The 26,573-nt window shown below is 39.2% G+C and overlaps 1 protein-coding gene across 9 annotated transcripts in view; it reads left to right on the forward strand.

Annotated features, from left to right (window-relative positions):
• Positions 1 to 26,573, forward strand: part of TENM3 (teneurin transmembrane protein 3) — a 3,803,041-nt gene that overhangs the window by 1,732,093 nt on the left and 2,044,375 nt on the right. The window lies entirely within an intron of this gene.

Consider the following 26,573-nt stretch of genomic DNA (forward strand, 5'->3'; position numbering starts at 1 on the left):
GGTCAGTATAGGGCATCTGTTTGAGGCCAGTAATCCTCTTTGTGAGGTATTCTATGGCCTTTCCAGCTGCTGCAGATGTCTTGTGAGGTACATTCCAAAAGGGGTGTTGTACTCTATAATGAATCATAATGAGTGTCGAGTATTGGGGAACAATGACCTCTTTTTTCCTAGATGAGAACCCTTTTGTGATGAGGTGTGCCACATAGAAGGATTTCCTGACTACTGTGGTGATGTGATTATCAAAGGAGAGACTACTGTCCACCTGGGTCCCCAGGTCTCTTATCACACATTCTGCTATAAGTAGACTGCCACCTATGTGGTAGTTCATGGGTACAGAGTCTTTACCAAAGGGGATGACAGTGCACTTTTTGGCATTGAGCTTGAGGCCATGGCTCTGACACCAGGCATCTGTCTCAGTAAGGCCCTTCTTGAGGATGTCCACATCATTTGGGGACTCAACTATATCTCCTAGTTTGCAGTCATCTGTGAACTTCATTAGCCAAATGCCTTCTGTGTTAGCCTGCACTTCAGAGAAGTAGATACCAAACAGGAGAGTTCCCAGGACTGAATCCTGTGGTATTCCACTTGTCACTGGTTTGAAGTCAGATTTGGAGTCTGCAACTTTTACAGTGTGGGTTCTGTCAGTGAGCCAATTAGCAACCCATCTTGTGACGTAGGGATTTATACCTAGTTTAGTGAGTTTAGCTATAATTCCAGAGTGGGGGATGGTGTCGAAAGACTTGGCGAGGTCAAGATAGGCTGTGTGAACCACCTTACCCTCGTTTACAGCTTTGGTGACTGCCTCAAAGAAGTCAGTCAGGTTCAGGAGGCAGGATCTGCCTTTCACAAACCCAAACTGGGTGGGGTCCAGAGTTTGGAGGTTACCAATGTCTTTGTTTATGAGTTCCATGATGATACATTCCATGGCCTTACAGACCAGGCTCATCAGGCTAATAGGGGCGATAGTTCTCGGGATCAGTGGTGGCTCCCCCTTTGTGGAGTGGGATAACTGTTGCTGTGTGCCATGCAGTGGGCACAAAGCCTGATGTGAGACTATGCTTGAACATGGTGCTTAGGTGGGGAGCCAGTTCGTTCTGAAGTTAGTGTAAAACGCAGCCTGGGATGTTGTCTGGTCCCATGGATGCTGTGTTTTTGGCTTTAGAGAGTGCAGCTTTTACCTGCATAGTTGTGATTGCAGGGACTCTGCATATTTCTTGTATAGATATAGGCCCTTTAGGGGGTGAGCGCCCTAATTTTTGTATATGCCATCTTCCTGTAGTGATATGAGTCAATGTACATTAATGAGGTTGGAAAACTCATAAGGAATGGGCAAATAATCAAGCACAGATGGAGATGTTCTAATCTGCTTGGGAAAAGCTTAGACTTTGCTGAGCATTATGTTGTATACCACTGAGGAATTTCTCAAAACAAAGCAGTGTATGTATCAAGAGAGAGGCCCCTGCTATAGCTAACAAAGCAGCATTGTCCCTATCAATAACACACATCACACCAAATGACATTTGTCAACCTTTATTAAATTTCCATAACATAGCTTTGATCACCAACTTTATTAATTACAACTATTCATGATATAATTGATTCTAAATACAGCACAACATCCTTGTAATGTTAGTCAGGGCAGCGTACCTACTCACCGTGCCCCAGTAAGCAACGTCCATACCTCTACTCACTTACTTTACTTATGAAGCAGCGTCCCATCTCACGTCATACACCATTTATTGTAATGTTAATCAAGGCAGCGTACCTACTCACCCTGCCCAACAAGCAAAGTCCATACCTCTGCTCACTTACTTTACTTATGAAGCAGTGTCCCATCTCACTTCATACACCATCCATTGAATTACCTTCTACCAAATAAGCACCATCCTTACCTCAGCTTGCTTATCTATTCAGCAAGCTTCCTCCAACTACTCATTTCCTTTCCCCAGATCCTTGAAATGAACATCCAGACATCAGAGGGGGAACAGAAGAGGGCAAGCCTATCCCTCTTCTCCGCCTACACCCACTGATAAAATAACCCTAATCCCGACCAACAAAAAGAGAGAGGGTAGGTGGGTAGCAAGTTCACGCCGAAACGTGATTGATTAACCCAACTACACTTGACTAAACCTCTTAAGCCCCTCCCCATCATTATCTCATTTCCTCCCAACCATCCCTGCCTCCACTTAACCCATTCACCTCCCCAACCCCCCTTAACTCCCCTTAATATTAACCTAACACCCCATGAAGATGTCCCGGGACAACTTAGTCTGTTGCCAAACTTCATTTACTGTTCTCAGTGATGTCCTGCTGTGCACCTTAGCATGTCTTCTTGCTGAGAAGGCCTTTTTATCTGCAGTAAGTGACCATCATTTGGTCAGCAGCACCATCTGATATGCATCTCAGATCTGTATTTTGAGTGGAGCTCATGCTTTTGTTGGTGTTGGAACAAATTATTTTAATCCAATTAATCTGAGGTAATTTCCACACCAAACCACCAGTGGGTGGACGATTGTCTTTTCTTATCTATAGCTTGTCTGGAAGTCATGGTCTCATTTATGTATGATTTTGTCATTCTATCTTGGTTCTCTGGATATTTACATCTTTGTTAATTAATGGATTAGTCACCCTGTTTCTCAAGACGTCTTTGGATCCTGGCATTCTTGATAGTAACATTCTATTTCTAACTTTCCATTCATTACCACAGCTCCCAAGTAGGTAGTTGATATACAGCTTGATTCCTTCTTGAAGGAATATGATATCCTAGATCCAGTTCAATCTTAACACTGGGCGTTCCATAGCATAGAGACTTCCCTAACCAGGGTTATAAATGTTCTCTTAATACTGGACAACAGTGGTACTAATCTATTCTGGTCTTCCTTTATCTCACAGTGAAATGTGACACATGGGATCCTACTAGACTGTACCATTCCTCAGTGTTCCCTATTGGGCCACTTGCCATTTACTCTCTATATGATGCCCTTGGGATAGCCCATTTTAAGGGGGAGTACTTTTAATGGAGAGGCCTTTGTTATCATTGCTATGCTGTCAATACACAGCTACACCAGCAGGATATTTATTATACATTACTGTATGCTTTCACAAACTGCTCTATATTTATTATACATTGTTGTATGCTACCAGATTATGTAGTCTATGTCTGCACTGTTTTTAAACTATATTTCTTTTACTTTGTTGTACATTGCCAAATTATACAAGCTATGTCCAAACCATTTTTAAACTTATCCCTTTACTGGAAAAACACATGTCCTTTTCTCTTTGTCAGTCATGTCTGAAGAATTTTAATCAAGTTTAACAAGTAAATACTACAGAGGAGATGTTCTTTTCCCAGAAATGCAGTAACTTCAGAAACAATGTCACCTCTGTTGTGGGTAATTGCTGAACATGGTCCTTAGACAAATGCATTCGCCAGGTAACTTAAATAGCAATCAAACAAATAAATAAATGCACGTATGCCATGCTAAGGGATTCGAGTTATGCAACCCTTTGTGATGTATCATTTATATGAGCAGAAAAGGTGAAACATCTTGGAATTATCTTTTTGGCAGGCTGATAGTGAAGGCTCCCGTATCTGTCATTGTTCATAGGTTCATAGGTTCATAGGTTGGTACTAGGCTGTTGGCCCTAAGGCCTATACAAGCCTAGTCATAACAATTCCCAGGCTGTTTCTTCCCACAATACTACTTCCCTGGACCCCTGTCTAGCAGGGTGACTGACATGAACCCCGGGGTGAATTTCTCCCATCCACTCATTAAGGTTCCTTTTGAAGAGGGCCAAAGAGGTGCTGTGCTTGACATGTATGGGCAGTCTATTTTAGAGTCTGGGGAGTCTCTGGGTCAGGAACCTATCCCTCCAGCATATTTTGTTCATTGTGATGACAAGGTTTAGATGCCTGGAATGTGTGGCTCTGAGAGATTGGGATTTCTTTAAGTGTAGCATGTCCAACAGCTCTGGGTTTGACTTGGCCTTGTATGTTAAGCAGAGATCGCCTCTGAGTAGACGATATGCGACAGAGTATAGCTGGAATTTTTTTAGACGGTCAGCATAGGGCATCTGCTTTAGGCCTGTGATTCTTTTAGTGAGGTATTGCTACGGCCTTTCCAGTTGTTGCAGATGTCTTGAGAGGTACATACCAAAGAGGGTGTTGTATTCTATAATGGGACTAATGAAGGATGAGTACAGTGAGACAATGACCTCCTTTTTTCTGGATGAAAAGCCCTTAGTGATGAGATGTGCCACATGGAAGGATTTCCTGACTGTTGTGGCAATGTGGTTATTGAAGGTGAGACCACTGTCGACCTGTGTCCCTAAGTCTCTTATCACACTTTCAGTGTTTAGTGTACTGCCACCTATGTGGCAAATCATGGGTACATGTTTTTTCCCAAAGGGGATAACTATACATTTCTTGGCATTGAGCTTGAGCCCATGGCTCTGGCACCAAGCATCTGTTTCTGTAAAGCCTTTTTGTAGAATATCCACATCATTTTGGGATTCAGTAATGGCTCCCAGTTTGTAGTCATCTGCGAACTTTGTTAGCCAGAGTCCCTTAGTGTTGGCCTGTACTTCAGAGAAGTAGATGCCAAACAAGAGCGGTCCCAGGGCTGAGCCCTGAGGTACTCCACTTGTCACTTGTCTTGAGCTGGATTTGGAGTCGGCTACTTTTACTGTGTGGGTTCTGTCAGTATGCCAGTTGGCAACCCATCAAGTGACATAGGAATTAATGCCCAGCTTAGTACATTTATCTATGATTCTGGAGTGGGGGATGGTGTTTGCCAAAGTCCAGATAGGCTGTGTGGACCACCTTACCCTCATCCACAGCTCTGGAGACTGATTCAAAGAAGTCAGTCAGGTTCAGGAGACAAGATTGGCCCTTCACGAACCCAAACTGGGTGGGGTCCAGTGTTTGAAGGTTGCCAATGTCTTTGTTTATAAGTTCCATGATAACAGATTCCATGGCCTTGCAGATCAGGCTTGTCAGACTGATGGGGCGGTAGTTTCCAGGATCTAAGGCGGATCCCCCGTGTGGAGTGGGATAACTGTAGCTGTGCACCACTCAGTGGGCATGGAGCTTGAGGTGAGGCTATAATTAAACATGACACTTAGGTGAGGTGCCAGCTCATTTTGTAGTTCATGTAGTACACAGCCTGGGATGTCATCTGGTCCCATGGATGCTGTATTCTTAGCTTTGGAAAGTGCGGTTTTTACTTGTATGGCTGTTATTACCGGAATTTGGCAATCTTTCAGTATTGAGATGGGCCCTTTAGGGGGTGAGAAGGGGGTGAAGTTGGCACTGAATCTATCTTTCAGGATATTGGCAATATCCTTGGGATCAGTATATTTAATGCCATTCTGTTGTAGCTCAGAGCAGATCTGAGCATTGCCATTTAGATTCTTGACATAGCTATAGAATGCCTTGTGGTTGTCTTTGGAATCTTTGGCAATTTTATTTTCGTAACTAGCTTTGAAGGATTTTATGAGGGATCTCAGCTTCTTACTGAGGCTGGTAAGGGAGTTTTTTGCATCCTGGGATTTTCCTCTTTTCTGCAACAGTTTCTTCCTTTTGTTGTAAAGTTTGTTTATGGCAGAGGACCACCAGATTGGCTTCCTTTTTTTGGAGGAGAGCATCTTGGTTCTATTTGGGATGGCACAATTCATGCAAGAGTGGATGTGCTCATACAATGCCTTAGTGAAGGATTCAGCAGTTGAACTTTCAGTTCCCATCTGCTTGGGTGTCATGAAGTTTGTCTCTTCTAACTTGAGTAGCATGAAGTTGGCTTTGGAGAAGTTTTTTACGGAGGTTGTGGATGTCAAGGGTGATTAGCTTATGGTCATACCTGACCAACGAGGGGGTGACCATAGGTGTGGAGGATCGATTTCCTATGTTGGTAATGACCAGGTCTAGGATACTGGAGCCCCTGGTGGGACTATGGATTAGTTGATCCAGGGCATTGGAATTTATGAATTCCAAGAACCATTGGGCAAAGGTGTTGGTACACGAGTAGTTTTTCCAGTTAATGACAGGGTAGTTGAAATCACCCAGTATTAGGGTGTTTGGTTGTATCTTAATATTTTCCAGTATGTTTAGAAAGGTGTAGTGAGAATCTTGGGGCATGGTGGGGGATCTGTAGCAAGCTACAATTTGGATTACAGTCTTACCTAGTGTTAGTTGCACCTGGAGAATTTCAGACACATTGTGTTGGGCAACTAGCCTGGTGGTATGAATATCTTTGGTGAATATGGACACTCCCCCATATTTAGTGTTTCAGTCCTGGTTTGGTGGCTGAAAAGAGTGGTAAGAGTTGTAGCCTGGTATTGCAGGGGTGCTCTCTGGAGCCTTGAACCAGGTCTCAGTTGCTGCACAGATATCTATGTTCTCCATTTTTAGGAGTACCTTGAGAGATTGCATTTTAAGGTTCAGACTTCTAGCACTGAGTAGCATTACCTTCAGATTTTGCATGCTTGTACCTGTTACAGTGGTGGATTTGTCCTTTGAACTTTGCCTAAAAAAAGGCACTATAGGGGTGGCAATAGCCTTTGTGCTACTATCAGATGATCTCAGCCTGAATCAAACACAATATGTCATCTGGCTGTCAAGCTGAGTAAGGATAGGGTTAATAAAAGGTTTAAGATGAAGATTCATAGAAAATCCACATATTTTAATTTGTTTTAGCATTTCACCAGTTCACGAATAAAAAATCAGTGGTAAAAGGTCAGTTTGTCCGGGCCATAAGGATGATGAGCCTGGATGCTGATTTTGAGATAGAATGTGAGGGGCTTATAAATATGTTTAAAAGGAGAGGATACCCAGATCAAATGCTTCATGAATTATATGGGGAAGTAAAGGCTAAAAGACGTAATGGGCATTTCACTCCTATTCTTAATTATCATACAAGGGAGCTTGGGGTACGGTGTAAGGATAACCAATATGATTGTTTGGTTACATTTATTACTACTTTTAGTACATATTTTTTAAGAAATAAAGGCCATTATGTTAAAGAATTGGACAGTCATAGATGATGACATCATAATTAGGAAAAAAATAGGTGAAGGATTAAAAATGGTAGCAAGGATAGGGGAAAATGTGAAAAGTCTAACGGAGAATTGTAAGAATCATAAAATGAATGGGAATACTGCAGTTATATATATCAAGGGCAATGGTCCGAGATAAAAGGAAAAAGGTTTGGTATATACAGGAAGTGTAACTGTAATGCAAAGAGGGTGCTCTATATGGCAATGTGCATATCCTGTCCGGCGTATTATATAGGAAAAACAACTAGACGTTTAAAAGAAAGAGTTTATGAGCATTTGTATGCCATAGCGAAGGGTACTGTTATGAATGCGCTGGCTAGACATGCATAAATGCAATGACCATCAGTTTCAGTTTTGTGTTATTCAGCAAATCAGTGTGCAAGATAAGGGTGGCCTTTGGGCACTTCAGCTTGAAAAGGCTGCATTAATTTGGCAGCTCTGTTTATATTCATATGCATGACTGGGGCTAAATGTTTATTGTACAATTAATAGTGTGCTTAGGTTAAAGGCATTAGCCAGATAGTATTTTTATGTATTTTTATTTGTTTTCATTTTTAGTAATAATTGCAATCATTTGTTCATTTTTGAGTGTATCAGTATAGGCTGATAGATTTTTCAGGCTTATTTTCAGGCTCATTTATATTTCAGGTTCATTATTTAGTATAAGTAGTATTTGATCTTGGTGGTAATAGTGTAATAACAATGGTCAGTACGAGTATTTAATAGATTGTACTGGTTTTTTATAAGAATCTGCTGCATGATCATCATAAATTTACTTGAATATTTTTTTATATAATAATATGTTATAAATGTTTTATGTTTCATGTTTTATATCATTTAAAAAATAAGTCATTCCACGTCATTTTCTGCTTTGAGGGTATGGGGTGGTTATTTCAACTGTATGTAAAATGGTATACTGGTTTGAATCACTGTCTGATGACGTTTGGTATTGTACGCAAATGAAAAGCGCTTTTTAAAGGCTGTTTTTATTCATTTATGGTCACTGAATTTTGGTTATAGATATTTGGGCAAGTGATACATTTGATTGTGATTCTATGAATGTTGTGTATCCTGCTTTTTGTGAGTCTTGTCCTAGTTTTTATATCAGAAAAACTGTTAGGCTTTTGTCAATATAATTTATGAACACATTAGCAGTAAGAAGAAAGGATTTTAATATTGCCCTTGTTAAGCATGCTGCAATTTGCTCAGATTTTAAGAAATTTACACTTTTTGTTTTAGATTCTGTTAGCACTGACTGACATTTTCACTGGAGATTACAAAATAAGGCTTGAATGCTATGAGTCAACATGGCAAATAAGGGTAGGAGCCAATCGTGTTCCTGGACTCAAGAAGACAACATCAGATGTTTTCTGCAAATGCAGAATCTTTGTTGAGCTTTTATTATTCATATGTTTGATATTGTATATACTGTTTTACATCTGAATGTTTTAGCACTAGTGATTTCTTTAAGTCACAAGTATAGGTATACATTTGAGTGACAACACACACCAGTTTCTTCACGGTGATTGAGTATAGTTTGTCATGTGATTTGTAAACAACCTTTTTAAACTGTTTGCTTAGTCCACTTTGTATTTTCTGATGAAGTTCTTGATATGTTAGCAAAGAACAAAAGCACTGCAAATGCATTTTGTCTCCGGAGCCTTGCCTTGGTGGAATTCACTGGAATTGTTTTGTGTCCATTTGTTTTTGTTTGAGTTCTACAGTGCATTTGTAGTTCTAACAGTCAGATATTATGGCATACAGCGTGATTCAAAAAGCCACATATTTTATGTAAAATGGAAGATATAAGATATAGACAGTATATAATCAAAGATTTAGAAAGTTGTTTGGCATATAGATAGTCCATGTACAAACGCTAGCAAACTATGTTCGTCAAAAGTAGTTAATCACTCTGCTAAGCAGTAGCAGGGTGTGGTAGCTGTATCATGAGTACATCCAGACGTATGCTAGCAGGTTGGCTTACTGTTGTATATCTGTCATCACTAGTGCCCAGCAGGGCTGCCCATAATAAGGTTTTTTACCCTGTGCATTTGTCTATTATAAATTAGAAGTTTTAGCACAGACCACCCCCCCCGTTAAGTTCCACATCATGCACAATTTTATTAATGTGTGATGAAGAAAAACTTATATAGATCATTTTTCAAAGTTATTTTAGCCAATAAACACCTTTAATTTGCTCAGAGCAGCAGTAGCCAGGCATTCTGTCTTAAATCCATTCTCCTTATCTCTTGTTGTAGTGTAATATGTCTACCTTGCATAAAATATACCTTTTTAAAATGCAACTCTTTATTCTGTGTATAATGCTAAAATTAATATGTGTTTCCCAGCTGTAAAAACAACCCACCTTATCATTTACTTATCTCATTCTCCCATAAAAACAAACTACCTTATAAGTTGGGAGGGTTGAGAGGGTGGCCTAATGGTTAAGGTGTTTGCCTTACAAACACAAGGTGCAGGGTTTGATTCTCACAAGGGATAATTGGCTAGGCTTAAAATGGCTCACAATGGCAGTTAGCTTAGTACTAATCTATGAATCTATGAATCTAAATCACATACACAGCTGCCAATAGTTTGTTCTGTTTAACTAACCAGTCACTGGACAAGATGGAACGTTTGTTTGCCTAAGTCCTCTCTATTGCCAGCCTCACAGCTATTGACTTCCCAAAGCAGTGTACCAACTGCCTTATGCTCACAGATATTACAACATTGCTCAACGATCAGCATAAATAACTTTATTTGTGTAAGGTATGACGATTTCCTGCTTGGCTTGCTTTGTGTTCACTCTCTTTTTATTGACTCTATGTGCAGTCTTTCGCTAGTATGCGCCAATAAATCTCGAGCTAACAAGCATAAGAAATCAGAGACACCCAGGAAGTTGTGCAAGTGTATGAATATTTCAAACTGATGATATTTACAAAGAAATTTTTTTTTCCAATTACCACAGCCCTGTTCTGCATCATTAATGGATGCAGATACACAGTACAGCAAAGGCAAGTCTCAGGAGATGGTTTTTTTTTTACAACAAACTTTTGTTTTTAAAAATCTTCTGTGTGCTGGTTTTGCAAATCCTGCATGTGTGTGCCTGTATGTGAGAGTATGCATGCGCATGTGTGGATGTGGGTGTTTGTATGTATGTGTAATGCCCTAGTTAGAGGGACACTGTCTAGTTAAGTGACTTGCTCTGAGACAAATCCTGTACCTTAGCTGTAGGAGGTAAGGGCCTTAATCCTCCACACAAACTGCCAAACCTGTGCTAGCTTTCTTTTTTTTCTTTTGGTAAATAATGGACAATTACAAACAGTCAATGTCAGTCTTGAGTGTTTCATAGTTTTTGTGGTGAACAAAATAAGTGTTGCAAAATCTGTTGTTCTGTTTAACTCTTAAGTAATTTAGAATAGACTGCTTTACCTTTCTGCAGTTTTGCAGAGCATGTCTTATTTTGCCTTATTTATGCCCTATACTTGAGCGTGTTACTTTATCAGATGGTACTTTGGGGCAACTGGGAATTTGAATTAGGCTTCTTAATGATCCCCTGAATAGCAAGTCTTGTTACTACCTATGAACCACAGTAGTTATGTTGTAAAGGAAGGAGGGTCTGTATTAGTGAACATCGAAATTTTTTAAAGGGTAAATACCCAATTGGCCACTACCCCCACCAAAACACACATCGCACTAAATCAAATCTACAAAAAGGGGGGATTTGCCCCCCACATCCCCAATATGAGGGAGTTGTGCACCCAAACCCCACCTAAGTGTATATACCAACTCTGAGGTTGCATTACGGTGGAGAAAAAGGCAAATTTGTGGTGTTGGCCAATTGGTTACTTACCCTGAAAAAAATGTCAATGTTCAATGAAGTTAGGTTTGTTGGATAGCGGTCAATGCATAAGCCATTGATGGAAAAAAAATTCAATGATCTAATATTTGGGAAGGTGTGATTAGTGAACTCAAATTATTTATAGAATTTTTAAAAAATAATACAGTTTTTTTGAAATTTTCTATGCATGCCTCCCCCAGCACTATTGAATTTCTGGACATTGCTCTAGGATATGATGATTTGGGCTTTCATATATCCATCCATTGAAAAAAAAAGTAAATAAAAATAATTATCTTCGTAGAAGGAGTATGCATGCACCATACATCTTTAAAGAGATAGTGAAGGGACAACTAACACAAATAAGCAAGTTGAATACTGATTTAGATGCTTGTATTCAGTCGATGGAAGAAGTGATACAGGAGTTTAATATTAGGGAGTATGATACTGATTTATTAGTTAACATTAAGGAGAATGTTATTGCAACAAGAGATTCTGTAGTAGATCTTATTTTGGGGAAGATCATGCAGGGCAGATAAACACCCTCAAGGATGGTAATATTATACACTATATTACCACGTATAGTAGATGCAGTGAGGGTGTAGAGAAAATTATATCTGACAATTGGGGCATTTTGACTACCTTACCTGAGCTACATGAAGTTATTTCTGATAGACCTAGGTTTACTTATAGAAACTGCCCCAATATGAAACAGTGATTGTGTTATAAGGATTTATGTGGACAAGTTTTGCTTAAACAATCTGAAAAATTTGCCACTGCTGTTGTTGTGGTTTTATTGATCAGAACTTATTATTTATATCCCCTTAAGAAATAGAAAGTATATTTTTAAAAACAAATTTGCCACCTGCAATACTAGTTGTATTAAATACCTTGCTATCTTTAGGCATGCAAAAGCTTTTATGTTAGAAAATCTATAAGGAGATTAAAAGACAGAATCATTGAGCATAATTAAGATATTAGATGGAAAATAATGACTAATTCTTTGGGTAAGCATGTTGAGGATGCTGGCACATCACATATTTTTAGTTTTATTAATAATAAAAATATTAGTAGAGGTGATATTAATAATAAACTTGCGATTAGGGAATACAAATGGATTTTACAATTACAAGGTGATATTTTTCCTGGTATTAATCAAACTGTAACATTAAAGCCTATTCTATTCTTAGGTTCAAACAAGCATGTCTTAAGTAATATTTCTCACTTCTAGTTACTTTTTTTGCTTGTTTATCGTGTTTTAATTGATTAATTATGTTATGTTTTTTATTGGCTGTGTGACGCTTTAATGATGTATAAAATGTGTTAACAGTTTTGATGTTTTAGCACTGAGGAAGGGGTTTTGTACCTGAAAGCTTTGCATTAAAGTTTCAATTGGTATGAGGTTGTGTTTGTTTTTTGGTTTATGCCATTTTATGAGTACTACTTCATTTTAACTTCAGATATCACTTTTGATGATCTAATATAGACACACAGGAAGGGAAATAATTGTAGTAAGCAGGAACATCATTATATGAGCCATGTTCTTTAGATGTGATTCTTGGTTTCCTTGTTCTATTGAATGTTGACATGGGTTTATTATTAAATGTGAATAAATCTGACAGCATGAAGTTTATGAGTTTAATATAAATATTTTAGCTATGAATACTTTTTTTAATTAGCTTGTTTTTGCAGTCACACAGGTGTGAAATGCACTGTGTTTGGGCTACAACAGTTTTGTCTAGCATTTGAAGCTGATATGTAAGGTTATGATCTCTTAAAGAGCTGTTTCCTGTGATGGTTGGATTCAATCAGCTTTCATTTGCCTTCTGTGTGACCCTGCCAAGTTGCTTCACAGTACTATACTCCTGGCTGGCTTCTAAAAAAGGACACTGTCCAGTAGGCTGTCCCAGGCTTCTGACAAATGCGTTACATATTTGGCATTTGAATCTGTGCATCCTTCACATAGGCATTAATTAGTACTTCACTATACGCCAGATGCATGTTCCCTAAATGCGAGTTTCAAGGGAAGAGAAATTTACTGATTCTCTCACTTAGTGTGTTTTCAGTGTGAGTGTTTTGTTTTGTTTAGAAAAATGTCTCTCAGTGAATTTTCTGCAAATTTTTAAATAAAAGTTTTAAATTAAATCCAAATATCTGTAATAATTTTAAAAGTAAAGAAAAAATAGTATGTACAATGACAGGTTTGAGCAATGTTTATGGTAACTGGGGAGAGACAGCCAAGTAATGGAATACTGGTATGGCTATCAGGGGCCTGAGTCATTACTCTGCATAGGGTCTAATTTGTTCATGATCTGGATCTGTTGACTCTGGAGGTGTATTCAACAATGATGCTGCATTACAAGCTATTCAAGTAGGTCAGTCCTATACCGAGTGATGCCAGAGGGATTAGTTATTCTTGATGACAGAGATGACATAGAGAGCAGTGGCGGCTGGTGACTTCAAATTAAAGGGGGGCTGCAGGAGACAGCTGAATGGGTAGGGCCAATGGGAAGGGGTGTGACCAACTAGAAAGGGGTGGAGCAATGCTCAAAACCACAACAACTGGAACTTTAATTAAATATGCTGCTCTGGGTGCCAAACTGTCATTACAAGAGTCCAATCAAGACAAAATGAAGTGTAGAAGAAAAAAATATTTTAATACATTGGCTACATGACAATTTACTTAATATCAAGATGGAAACACAAAGGTTGTGAGGCATGAAAAAATAAATTGCTTTTTAAATACATTACTGGAATGCCAGTCAAAATCAAGTATAAAAAAAAAACAAGCAGCACTCAGCTCAAACCACTTCATGCACTGCAGTTCTAATTATAATTTATATTCAGCTTTATAAAATGACCAAGTAACATACTGAAAGTAGCAATCTGTGTGATACCCCCACTTGTAAAAATGTCTCTTATCCAAAAAAGACTTGCTGCCTGACAACAACTATCAACTTGTTTCATGGAGAACACATGATCAAAGTAAAAAATGAACAGCAAACAAGAAACAAGCTCAAGATAATTTGCTTAAAGGATTACTGCACAAGTTATGGACAACACGTGATAGATTGGCATTCTGTTTAGTTTACGGGTAAAGCCTGCAAAGATAACTGCAAGTCTCCAACAAATGTAATGAGCTTCTGATAATACTGTAATCCTGTCCTTTATTACAAATACTGTCATATGCATTTCAGTACCTAAGGCGCATACGTTATCTAGTTATGTAAATATTCTCTGCATGGCAACAATGAAAAGGCTTTCAATGTTGGTAATTCTTTAACAGTATGCTTTTTAAAGCTTACTTGCATCATACAATCTCCGACAAGCTTACCTAATGGTCATTAAAGCATTGCTACTTTAATACAGAGCAAAAGAGCACTGCAACAGTATGCATTTTCTGAATAATAAGAAGCATAAATCAACAGTAAGTATAAAGATATGACAGAAAACCAGAACATTCTGCAAAAGGACAGATGAAAAGCCATGGTCATACTTGTAGTCTACCTTGGATGGGGGAATACTCTGCACACTTACACTGCATAACTGCTCCTTGCCTGGCTTGGACACATCCAGAACCACTACAATGGGGAGTGGAGTGCAACAAGTAGGTCACAGTTTGAAATGTCTCTGGCTGACGGTGATGGCTCTGACACTCATACCTCTCAACCTCAGAGCAAGAAATCTGGACAAAGCCATACATAGAAGTGGGACACAGGCCCAAAAATAAAGACAATTTTTAAATATTGCTCTTATAAACTTAGAAAGATAATAGAATAGTAGTAGGTCTTGAATTAGTATGAATTTTTGAAGGGTATGAAATCTGAAACTCAAATGTCTGCCATTATTTTCTAATTTCAATCTTTAATGATTTGCTACTAATTTGCCAGAAAACCACAATTTTATGAAAAACAGACCAAATATGTTATGCAAAAATATAAAATTGCCACACAATACAGCTGGGAACCTGTCAAAGAAGGGACACCTTTTTGAAATTAGTACTGTTAACTTGAGCAGCTGACAAAATAAGAGCATAATTCTACATGCATTTCTGAAATAAATCTATAACTCTGATCATTACAGTTGTTTATAATTGTAAACCCTCCATGTTTTCTTCCAAAATTGCCATTTTGCAGAGGGATTATTAGGAGGAGAGCAACATTTTGAGCCAAAACTGGAGACAGTTGAGAGGTTTGGATATTCCTAATTCTATAAAGCGATTTATTTGCATGTACCTCTCAACCTCTTAATGCAGGAAATCTGGGTAAGGCCAAATATATTGGGGGAACATGCAAACAGTACTAAAAAGACAGTTGATAGAATAACAGGTCTTGCTTTAGCATGCATTTTTCTGAAGGTTATGATGTCTGAAACTCAATGTCTGTCATTATTTAGTAAACTTCATTCCTAAATGATATGGCAGAAAGCCACAAATTTTATGAGGAACAAACCAAAAATAAGAAGCTAAAATCTATTCATTCTGCAAAATTCTGGACAGTTGAGAGGTATAGTTCAGCCGGGGCTGTCTGAGTTTGCTGCCTTTCCCCCCTCACAAAATCATGGTCAAATGGAGTGTCCCCCCTGCAGCCATTCCAATGTCCCATTCCTTGGTTATTTCGCCCCATTTGCCATAAACACTGTAATGTGCATACTGCTTTACTTCTGCAATGATATGGATTTCATTTGAAAGTTTTATTTTATATTTTACAGCATAAACCCTAATAGATATCTGCTAAACAAAGCAATGCAGTCTCACAATGAAAATAGGCTTAACATTAAAACTTCTTTGCCCTTGAAACTCACATTCATTGAAATAGCATTGAAACACACATTCAAAGAAAATACATTTTGCCAGTGGCAGATAAAGATTAATTTTGGGCTGTTTTCAAATCATAGGCCCCTTGAACACGAAACATACACATGCTCTTTGATACACCTTCCTGACTGTATTAATTTATATTCCTTGTACAATACAGTACAGTTGTTAGAGGGCATTTTAAATTTATTGTTTTGAACATTTTTCCAGTAAACAATTGAACAAAATGCATGCACCAATAATGACAAAACTGCCCAGTTCAGAACATTTCCATCATAAAAGTCTACTCAAACTTCTACAGTCCACCAGTATCAGTAAATATGCATGATCTCTGAAGAAGTAAAAGTCATCTATATAATTCCACATTAAAGAAATCTGTTAACTAATGAAGAGGTTACTGCTAGCAAACAACTTTATATGTTACTGTTTCATCTACAAATGAAGTGCCTGTTGCCCTTGAGGAATAAATTGCCTATGTTGCATTAAAAATGATAATGCTAGTAATATCACAATAGGGAATGGATGGCAAACTGATAACAGGTTCATAGTTACTTGGTATCTTTGCCAAAGAGGACTGCAGCATCCATCCCCTTTACAACAGAGTACAGTATCAGCAATGGATCTACTTACTGTGGGAGTAGAACCCACAGCCTTCTGCATCAAAAGAAAGTACACTACCTGTTGTGCTATTTCCAATATATGCAGACTCGGCATAAGCAGCACTAAACTTTTGCATCCCTGCAGCTCTCAGCTCCTTGTAAAATCTACTCGACACTCAGCTGTATCTCTGAACTTTGCAGCACAAGGAATCTGGAAAAAGCCAAAATTTATTGGGGGGGGGACAAAAGCCCAAAAACCAGGAACACATTTTAAACATTGCTTCTATAATGTTGGAAAGTTGCTAGAATAAAATGCTGTGTTACCACCATACATTTCACTGCCAAGTATTGAACCCAGGATGTTGTGCAAAACAGCCAGAGCAACATACCACTATGCCAAATCATCTATTTTATGAAAGAAAGGAAGACTGAAACTTAAATGGCTACCATTTAGTGAATTCAGTTCTCACCATAGCTGTCAACATCTTAGCACAAAACACCTGAACAAAGCCAATAATGGGGGAATACAGCCCCCAAACATATTCAGTGAGTTCAGTTATCACCATAGCTCTCAACCTTGGCACAAAAACCCTGGACAAAGCCAATAATGGGGGAATACAGTCCAATAAATAGGGACAAATACCCACTGAGGACACCAGAGCAAACCCACTCAAACACAGTGAGGACATGCAGACTCCACACAGAAGGCACCCCAGCCAAGAACCAAACCAAACAACCTGTAGCTGTCAGGCAACACTGCTACCACTGGCTGTGTTAAGTAAAGTAACAAAAATACAGAAACCACAGATTTTATGAGGAACAGACCAAATATGAGGCAAAAATCTTCAAATGTTTTACAAATGGTGGTGGGTAAGGAATTCAGGCTCTTGTCACTTGGGCCCAAGGTACAGGGTTCAAGCCTTATTATCTACTCACCACCATGAAGCAACTGGGTCATTTCACACACACACACACACACACACACACACACACACACACACACACACGCACACACACACACACACTGATTCTTTGTCCTTCATAAATACCCTACTGGTCTCTGTACTTAGCTACATCCTCTGCAGTGATCACCTGTCCTTGGACCAGCTCCTCCGTAGCAATCCTGCAGTCCAATCAGTCCTCCATAATGGCCTGCGCATGCTGTTGGGGGTCCTGCGAGATGTGAGGAGGCTGGAGCCTCCTGCTGTTGGTCCAGCCTCTGGGTGATGCAGTCTGGTGACCTTCCGGTTTGTGTGGTCATCACTGCACAGCAGTCCAGTGACCTTCCAGGTTGTGCGATTGTCACTGCACAGACCTCTGGGCTGGAAGGGCGGAGTTTCCTGCCTTCCCTATCTGGACTGCCTAACAGAGCAGTCTGGAGCTCGGAATGCCTGAGCATGCGTGCTTGGAGTTCTGGTCTGCGTAACACAGCAGTCAAGATCTAAGCACGCATGTGCAGAGTCCGAGAATTTTTAGTTTAATATGTTCTACGGTGGGGGGAATTTATTTAATCCATTTTACAGATGGGGACCCATTTTACAGGTGGAGGAGCTGCAGTCCCGCAGTCCTATAGCACGAGCCGCCCCTGATAGAGAGGTCAAAAACAAGATGTTGGTGTTCTTCAGGCATGTAAGCCCAACCCCCAAAAGACAGCATGTTGTATGCAGTAATATTTCTGATGCTTGAATGACTTATGGGTTGTTGAAAAAAAGCTACTGCATCATTTATATTGTGTTTAATTGATTAGCTTTATTTGTTGCTCTAAGGAATGAGTTAAGTAATTAATAGGCATGGATTGTGTAATATTGTCAAATCACCGTAACAGCTACAAACAAATGCAATCTGAGGAACATGCTGCTCACTGCTAGAAGTCTAAATCTCAAAATGCACATGCTCGAAGCACTCCTTAAAATGGAGAACATCAGCATTTGTGCCATAACAGAGACCTGGTTCAAGTCAGCAGAAAGCACCGCTGCACTACCAGGTTATAACTCATTCCAAACCTTTCGGCCCCAGAACTTAGACTAAAGCTCCAAAGGCGGTGGTGTTTCTATATTCATAAAGGATGCGCACACCACTAGACTGGTAGCCCAACATAAGGCATCTGAGATACTTAAGGTGCAGCTAACATTGGGTAAGACAGCTATTCAGGACGTAGCCTGCTATAGCTCCCCAACCATGTCCCAAGACTCACACTCCATGTTCTGAAGCTACCTGGAGAATATTAGGGTCTAACCTAACACTGTCATACTGGGCAACTTCAACTACCCCTCCATTAACTGGGAAAACTACTCATGTACCAATACACTTGCCCAACTTTTCCTGGAATTCATTAATTCCAATGCCCTGGACCAGATCATTCTTACCCCCACTAGAGGTAGCAACATCCTTGAACTGGTCATTACTAACATGGGTGACCATTGCTCTTTACCAATAGTCAACTTCTCCCTGGTTAGATCTGACCACAAACTGATCACCTTGGAAATCCACACCCCCCCCCTCCCGGAAAGGTAACCACCATGAAAAACTTCTCCAAAGCTAACTTTGGGCTCCTAAAAACAGAGGTGGCTAACTTCACGGCATCCATGCAAATACAGATCAGTTGCATGACTGCCACATCATACACCAATGCAGTGTACGAACACGTACACAAATGCATGGATCTTGAAATACCCAATAGAACCAAGAAGCTCTCCTCCAAAAAAAGGAAGCCAATCTGGTGTTCCCCTGCTATAAACAAACTCTACAACAGAAGGAGGAAACTGATGCGGAATAAGGTGATGTCCCAAGACTGGAAAAACTCCCTTATCAGGCTCAACAAAAAGTTGAGATCCCTCATCAAATCGTCTAAAGCTAGCTATGAAAACAGAATTGCAGCAGATAGTAAAGACAACCACAAGGCCTTCTATAGTTATATAAAGAATCTCCACGGCAATACCCAGATTTGCTCTGAGCTACTGCACAATGGTACCTCCTATACCAAGCCAACAGATATTGCCAATATAATGTCAGACAGATTCAGTGCCAACTTTACCCCCCAAGTCACAATACCAGTAGATTGCCAGGCACCCAGTATTACTGCTTCACAGGTTAAAACAGCACTGTCCAAGGCCAAGAATACAGCTTCTATGGGACCTGACAATATCCCTTGGTGTGTTCTACATGAACTACAGACTGAACTGACACCTCACTTGTATGCCCTGTTCAATCCCAGCCTCACGTCAGGCTTTGTCCTTACTGAATGGCGCACTGCTACAGTCATCCCTCTCCACAAAGGAGGAGTGACTACAGACCCTGGGAACTATTGTATGTATCATCATGGACCTAATAAACAAGGATATAGGGAATCTCCAAACACTGGATCCCACACAGTTTGGTTTTGTGAAGGGTAGATCATGCCTGCTCAACTTGGTCAGCTTCTTTAAGTCAGTCACCAGAGCTGTGGATGGCCTACCTTGATCTGGCCAAGGCTTTTGATACCATTCCCCACTCAGGAATCATAGAAAAACTCACTAAGCTAGGCATCAACCCCTGTATCACTAAATGGGTTGCAAACTGGCTCACAGGTAGAACCCACAGTGTGAAAGTAGCTGACTCCAAGTCAGACTGATGACCAGCCATGAGTGGTGTTCCACAGAATTTGGTCCTGGGTCCTCTCCTGTTTGGTATCTACTTCTCCGAAGTCCATGCCAACATGAAGGGACTCTGGCTGACAAAGTTCACAGACGATTGCAAGTGGGGAAATATTATTAACTCCTCGAGTGATGTTGACATGCTACAGAAAGGCCTCACTGAGACCAATGACTGGTGTCAGCACCATGGCCTTAAGCTCAATGCCAAAAAATGTGTCATCATGGCTTTTGGAGAAAAACAGTTCCCATGAATTACCACAGTGATGGTAGTCCACTGAACACAGAAGTCGTTATAAGAGATCTGGGAACACAGGTTCTCTCTTTTGACCATCACATTGCCACTGTGGTCAGAAAGTCCATCTGTGTGGCACATCTCATTACTAAGGGTTTTGCATCCAGGAAGAAAGAGGTCATTGTCTCTGATTACTCTTCCCTCATTATGCCAATCATTGAGTACAATGTCCCATTTGGCATGTACCTCACTAAACACCTGCAGCAACTAGAGAGGTCACAGAAGTACCTCACAAAGAGGATCCTAGGCCTTAAACATTTGTCCTATGTGGACAGACCAAAAAACTCCATCTATTCTCTGTCTCATATCGCCGACTTAGAGGCAATCTCTGCTTGACTTACAAAGCCATGTCTGACCCAGCTATGTTAGAAATGCTACATCTAAAGAAATCCCAATCCCTCCACACCACATGCTTCAGAGACCTCAACCTCATTACCACAATCAACAGAACATGCTGGAGGGACAGGTTCATAACCCAGAGACTGCCCATGCTATGGAGCAGACTTCCCATACATGTCAAGCAGAGCACCTCAATGGCCCACTTCAAGAGAAATCTTGATAAGTGGATAGGAAATAGAAAATTCGCCCCGGGGATCACTCCAGTGGCTCTACTCGACAGAGGCACTGGGAACAAAGGTCAGGTGGCACGATGCCAGGGTAATCCTATGAGCTAGGCTTGTAAAGGCTCCAGGGCCATTAGCCTAGTACACACCTATGAACCTATGAACATGTTGGATTTTAGTAATACATTTTGCAATATATTCTTTACAACCGCCAGTAACTGCAAAGGGGTTAATATTTGTCATGTCTTACAATGTGCATTACTAGGAATGATGATCAGAACAGTTTGCTCTTCAGCATCCATTATTTAAGTAATCGCTACATATTACTACGATCGAGTCTTCTCTACAAGACTGGATTGTAAAGGATTGCTGCATTTTGTTAAAAAACTGTTACTCTGACAGTTATCAAAGAGGACTAAAGGTCCAACTTGTTAATGTGCTGCTTCTTGTGGCAAGTGTACAGGATTTGAATCATTCTACCTTCATTTAGCTTCTGTATGGTATTGATCTAGTCACTTAACTAGACAGTGGTTTGGAGCAATTGGGAATTTGGGCTAGCCTCCCTAAATGTCACTAGGACTCATGCCTTGTAACTGAACTTTTTCCCATCATTTATTAGCCATTACATGTTGTGTAGCTCATCTAGTTTAGGAAATGCCATGGCAATATTACCTGCACATCATTTTTTAATGTAACATAGGCAATTTATTCTTCAGGGCAGCAGGCACTGCATTTGTAGATGGATCCCTGAAATACAAAGTTGTTTGTGAGCAGCAACCACTAAATTGCTAATAGTTATCTTTAATTTTAAATTATTAACATGACTTTTACTTATGCAGAGATTGAGCATATTAACTCAGCATATATTATTTAATGGTATTAACTTAGCATAATTAGTTAATATTAACTTAACATATGTTATTAGGCAGTTAATATTTCTTATGGTCTTATAAATACTCTACTGTGCTACACATGGTTTGACATTATGTCATGATGCTTATATAATTTCATGTAGTTCATCAAAAGCTTCCAGTAAATGACATGTAATTTTTTCATCATCATCATCATCATAATAATAATGTTGTTGTTGTTGTTGTTGTGACTGCGGTGGTGGTGCTGCGGTAGCATTGTCGCCTCACAGTAAGACGTTGTCCTGTTCGATTCTCAGCTAGAGTGTCTTCTCTGTGGAGACATGCGTGAATGGGTGTACCTTCGTTGAAGGTTGTGCGTCAGGGCCGGCAACTCGGCACGTAAAAATCTACTGCCAATCATTAGCAGACCGGAGTTCCGCTGTGGCGACCCCTAACCGGGAAAAGCCAAAAGACTCAACAACATAATAATAATAATAATAAAAATAATAATAATGAGTGTACATAGTCAACAAACTGAGTATAACTGGTGGTCGGCATGGTGGGTCTCTGTGGATGAAAACACCTAATATTTTTATCATTTAATAATTTTAAACAGTCTTTAATCTGGCTTTACAGGAGTAGTTTGCATTTGTTCAAATTAAGATGGAATACTTTTGTTAATGTTTGTGTGAAACAAATTTGAAATATGTGACTTTGGTCATTATTGATATTTGTTGACACTGGCATCTGTGAAGGATGTAGTCAACAATGTAGTTAGAAATGCTGCATTTAGATGATGTTTGTGGATAAAAATGACTGAACTTTTAACCCTATAAAGAATTAGTCTGTCACTGCAGAACTATTGTGCATTTGTGTGATATACATGTGATATATACACAAGTGATAAAATGGCCATAATTGTTAAGTACGGATATTAGTGGATCATAGTAACAGCAATCAGAGTGGCCTTTTGTAGTTGAAATGTTCAGAAATTGGTATTTTTGTCATTATTGGTCCGTACATTTAATTTCACTGCTTACTGATTTTCAACACTACAAATGTAAAACACACTCAAACAAATGTTGTTGTATAAGACAAGAAATTTAATATAAAACAAGCAGGAAAATGAATAAAAAAATGCATTTATGCATGGTCCAAAAAATGTGTGCAGGGGGCCCATGGGTTGAAAACAGGCTAAGTCCCAAGATTTGCTTTATCTGTCACTGTTGTGAGTTTCAATGCAAGATACGTTTATTCTTCCTCATGTTTATTTTCAATATTTGACTGTTTTGTTTAGCAAATGACTGTCAGTGTTTGTGATCTAAAATTTGAAAAAAAAAGTTTTAAATCAAATCCAAATCTTTCTAATTGTAAAAGTTAAGAAGAAAATAGTATGCCCACTGACAAGTCTGACCAGTGTTTATGGTAACTGGGGAGAGACAACCAAGTAATGGGACACTGGCTGAGTTAGTTCAGTACCCTGGTAAGAGCCCCATTTGGCAATGATGTTGGTGCCGCAATAGCATAAATACCAAAAGCAGTTTGATTCCATCTCTTGTAACAGTAAAACACACAAAACTTTTGGATGTGTCATTTTCTTCTAGTAAAATATATTATAAATTCATTTTGTCTTGAGGCTCGGTATTATGATGTACATTGACTGGATTCAAGACAAAACTTAGATAATTATGAAATAGTATGTAAATGCTGTTTACTCCACTTTCATGTCAATCCAAGAACAATTAGGCATTAATTTCTACATACCAGCATATTATGTTCAAGAAATGCATCAGTTAAGAAAATTACACATCAGTTAAGTAATAACTGGTGACTAAAATGCCAACCCTACATGGCCTGGGATAAATCTGTTTTGTGCTCCTGCTGAGTTTGCTGTAGTAGCTCTGCATTTGCTGGTGAATATTAGTAATGTGGCATCAGATTTGCTATTCGTTTAACTTTAGTGAGTGTGGAAAATGAATATAACCATTTCTAAGCCTCTGATTGCTGTAGAGCCCTGGATTGTCATTTTGCTATTGTCTAGTGTACTCTAAGTAATTTTTCACCTCTTTTAATTTTTCTGTGTTGTTATAAATTCCATGCATTTATGTGATGTTGCTCTTCATGCAACAGCAGTGATGCAGTGTGCACTGCATAGACATGGGTGCCCCAAGCAACATTTTTTTCTGCAGCACCAAACCTTTCCTAATCTCTGTTTGTTAGTATTGCTAGCCTTATCAGTAGAATGGACAGCTGCCTGGAGTTATGCAAACAGCCACACTGCACACAAAGACTCCTCAGAGTAGTGTAAACGGCCCGTTGTTACTGTACTTCAGTAAAATATGCTTGCAGGGGCTACACTTTGCCCTTAATAATCATTCTGCATACTACATATTCAATAGTTGCTTTGCACAACTCCTCCACAGTAAAGTCTAATAACTGTCTCGTTTAACTAAATAGAATATTCTGTGTATTTTAACCAAATTATGCAAATCCCTGTACTAACACAGAAGACCAGTCTACTTGTTCTCCTTTTGTTGCCAGTGTCATAACTCTGGATATCCTTAGGCAGTGTAGAAACTGCCTGATGTTCACAGATAATGAACTTAGTTATTACAAGGCATACTGATTGTGGAAGATGCAAGTATTTAACTAATATAGATGCCTCACTTTAACAAAAAGACAGACATTCAGTATCACACACACTTCCACAACACTCTACACCAACTTACCCTAAAATGTTTTACATCAAGGCTGTAAAGTCCCTGCTAAAGCCTCCTACAGCTACAAAGATCAGATGAAAATCTATTAACACATCAGTTTCTATACACTTTAAGCAGAGAGTCACCAGGATTTAAATAATCTCTGATAAAGTACACTTGGCCACTTTACAAATAGAAACATTTTAGTGATTGGTGACATTACAGTCAAAGGCAAACTGATTCTTCTAACAGGCTGAACAAAGACAGAGTAACAGTGAGCTATCTTTCAGGTGCCACTGTGCCAGGATATTTGTTATCTCAGAGACGATTATGGTCCTTTCACCAGGCAGCTGTGACTATGACATGATGTTGGGTCATGTGGTAGGGAATAACTTTATACATAAATTTTGAGGGATATGCAGTGAAACATCAGAACTCACAATGCAAGTCAAAAATGCAGGCAAGAATCTGACCCTGAGCAGAATCTTTTTTCTACAAGAATGATGCCTAGGACCAAAGAAAGGATAATTGATTTTATCATCTGTCTAAGTCATTGGTATCATTCCAGGGAGATCCAGTAAGTACCAACATGGGACAAGATGCTCAGCTGTCTTACTTGCTTTGACAAGTATGATCTGCACCTTTTGTTCCAAGGCTGCTGCATACTGACTAAACTTTTACTGCCCCCATATTGCGTTTTTTTAGTCAAAGTATAGCCGATGGACACTTGAATGTAATTAACATGTCAATTACAAAACAGGATTTTATTGAGATGACTGTGCTCAATGCCAGAAGTCTCATCAGCAAAATGTCCAGCCTTAAGGCTCTCCTGCATTTGGAGTGCATCCATGCCTGTGTAATTACAGAAACTTGGTTTAAATGTTCAGAAAGCACCCCCTTCATACCTAGGTTTTTTACCTGCCATGTTTTCAGACCTGATGGCAATTATTTATCAGGGATCATATCACCTCTAGACAAATTCCCAGATACCCATAAACAGAACTCATTAAGCTTCAAATTACACTGAATAAAGCCTCCTATCACTTTATAGCCTGTTATAGAACACCCTGTGTATTCCCTAATAATCATGGAAGGTTCCTAGATATAACTGATTAACTCCCTATAAACAAAAACTCCATCACTTTGGGTGACTTTAACTGTCCATCAATGAACTGAAACACCTAAACTTCAAATGTAGGATACTTAAAAACGTTCTTAGATTTCATAAACAAAAGCTCCTTGGAATGGATTGTTAATGAACCAAGTAGAGGTTAAATATTTTTGATCTGGTTGTTATGAATATAACTTCCGCATGCAGGTATCTTCTTCCTCCATTTAATTGGATCATAAACTAGTGACTTTCACCATAAGAACCTCTAAACCCAATGATGCCAATATCTCTGAATTCAAGAATTTCATATTAACAAATTTCATTAAATTCTATGATATTTCGAGTTCCACTTGTTTCACTTATTCAAGCATAACTGAGAGACCAGCTCAACAGGGAACTACACAAGAGAGTTCTATGCCACTTAAATAAATCTTTAAAATTGACACTACACCATTATAAATAACTATATAATAAAAGAAAAAAATCCTTGAAGTACACAGCAGATCTGAAGACCCACAAATCTAGGATAACAATAGAATACTGACTAAAAACTTAAAAAATATATTAAGGCTACTAAGGCAGCCAATGAACTTAGGATAGCATCTGATCTGAGGGGGGATTACAAGTCATTCATTAGCTATGCTAGGAAGCTAAGAAATGACACCCAGCATTCCTCATAACTTATTCAGGATGGCAATGCCTACTCTGATACAATAGGCATTGCCAAGATAGCAGTAAATTAATTCAATGCCAACTATCCACAGAAACAACTGTTCAATGCCCACTTATCCTTGAAGCTCTCAGATCCCCCCATCCTCATCAAGCATCATGTAGTAAATATGCTTTCAAAGACTAAAAGTATTTTCTCCATTAGACCTTATAAGATAATAAGCAAGCCTTGTGAACCATGTGACCTGAGTTTAGCCACTGGTTTCATCCCTGAGTTTTTTTGCACAGTAGCGCTAATGCTTCTCCGCAAGGCTGCCTCCAACCCTGACCCTGGAAATTACTCGTATGCAAAACCATATAGCATATTATAACTGATCTGATTAACTATGACATTAAAAATCTCATCAGACTAGGCAGGCAACACTTTGGCTTTGTAAAGCGTAAAGCCTGTGTAAC

Source organism: Protopterus annectens, chromosome 2.part1 (genome assembly GCF_019279795.1).
Source record: "Protopterus annectens isolate FY-2018-M chromosome 2.part1, PAN1.0, whole genome shotgun sequence".
Classification (NCBI taxonomy): Eukaryota; Metazoa; Chordata; order Ceratodontiformes; family Protopteridae; genus Protopterus; species Protopterus annectens.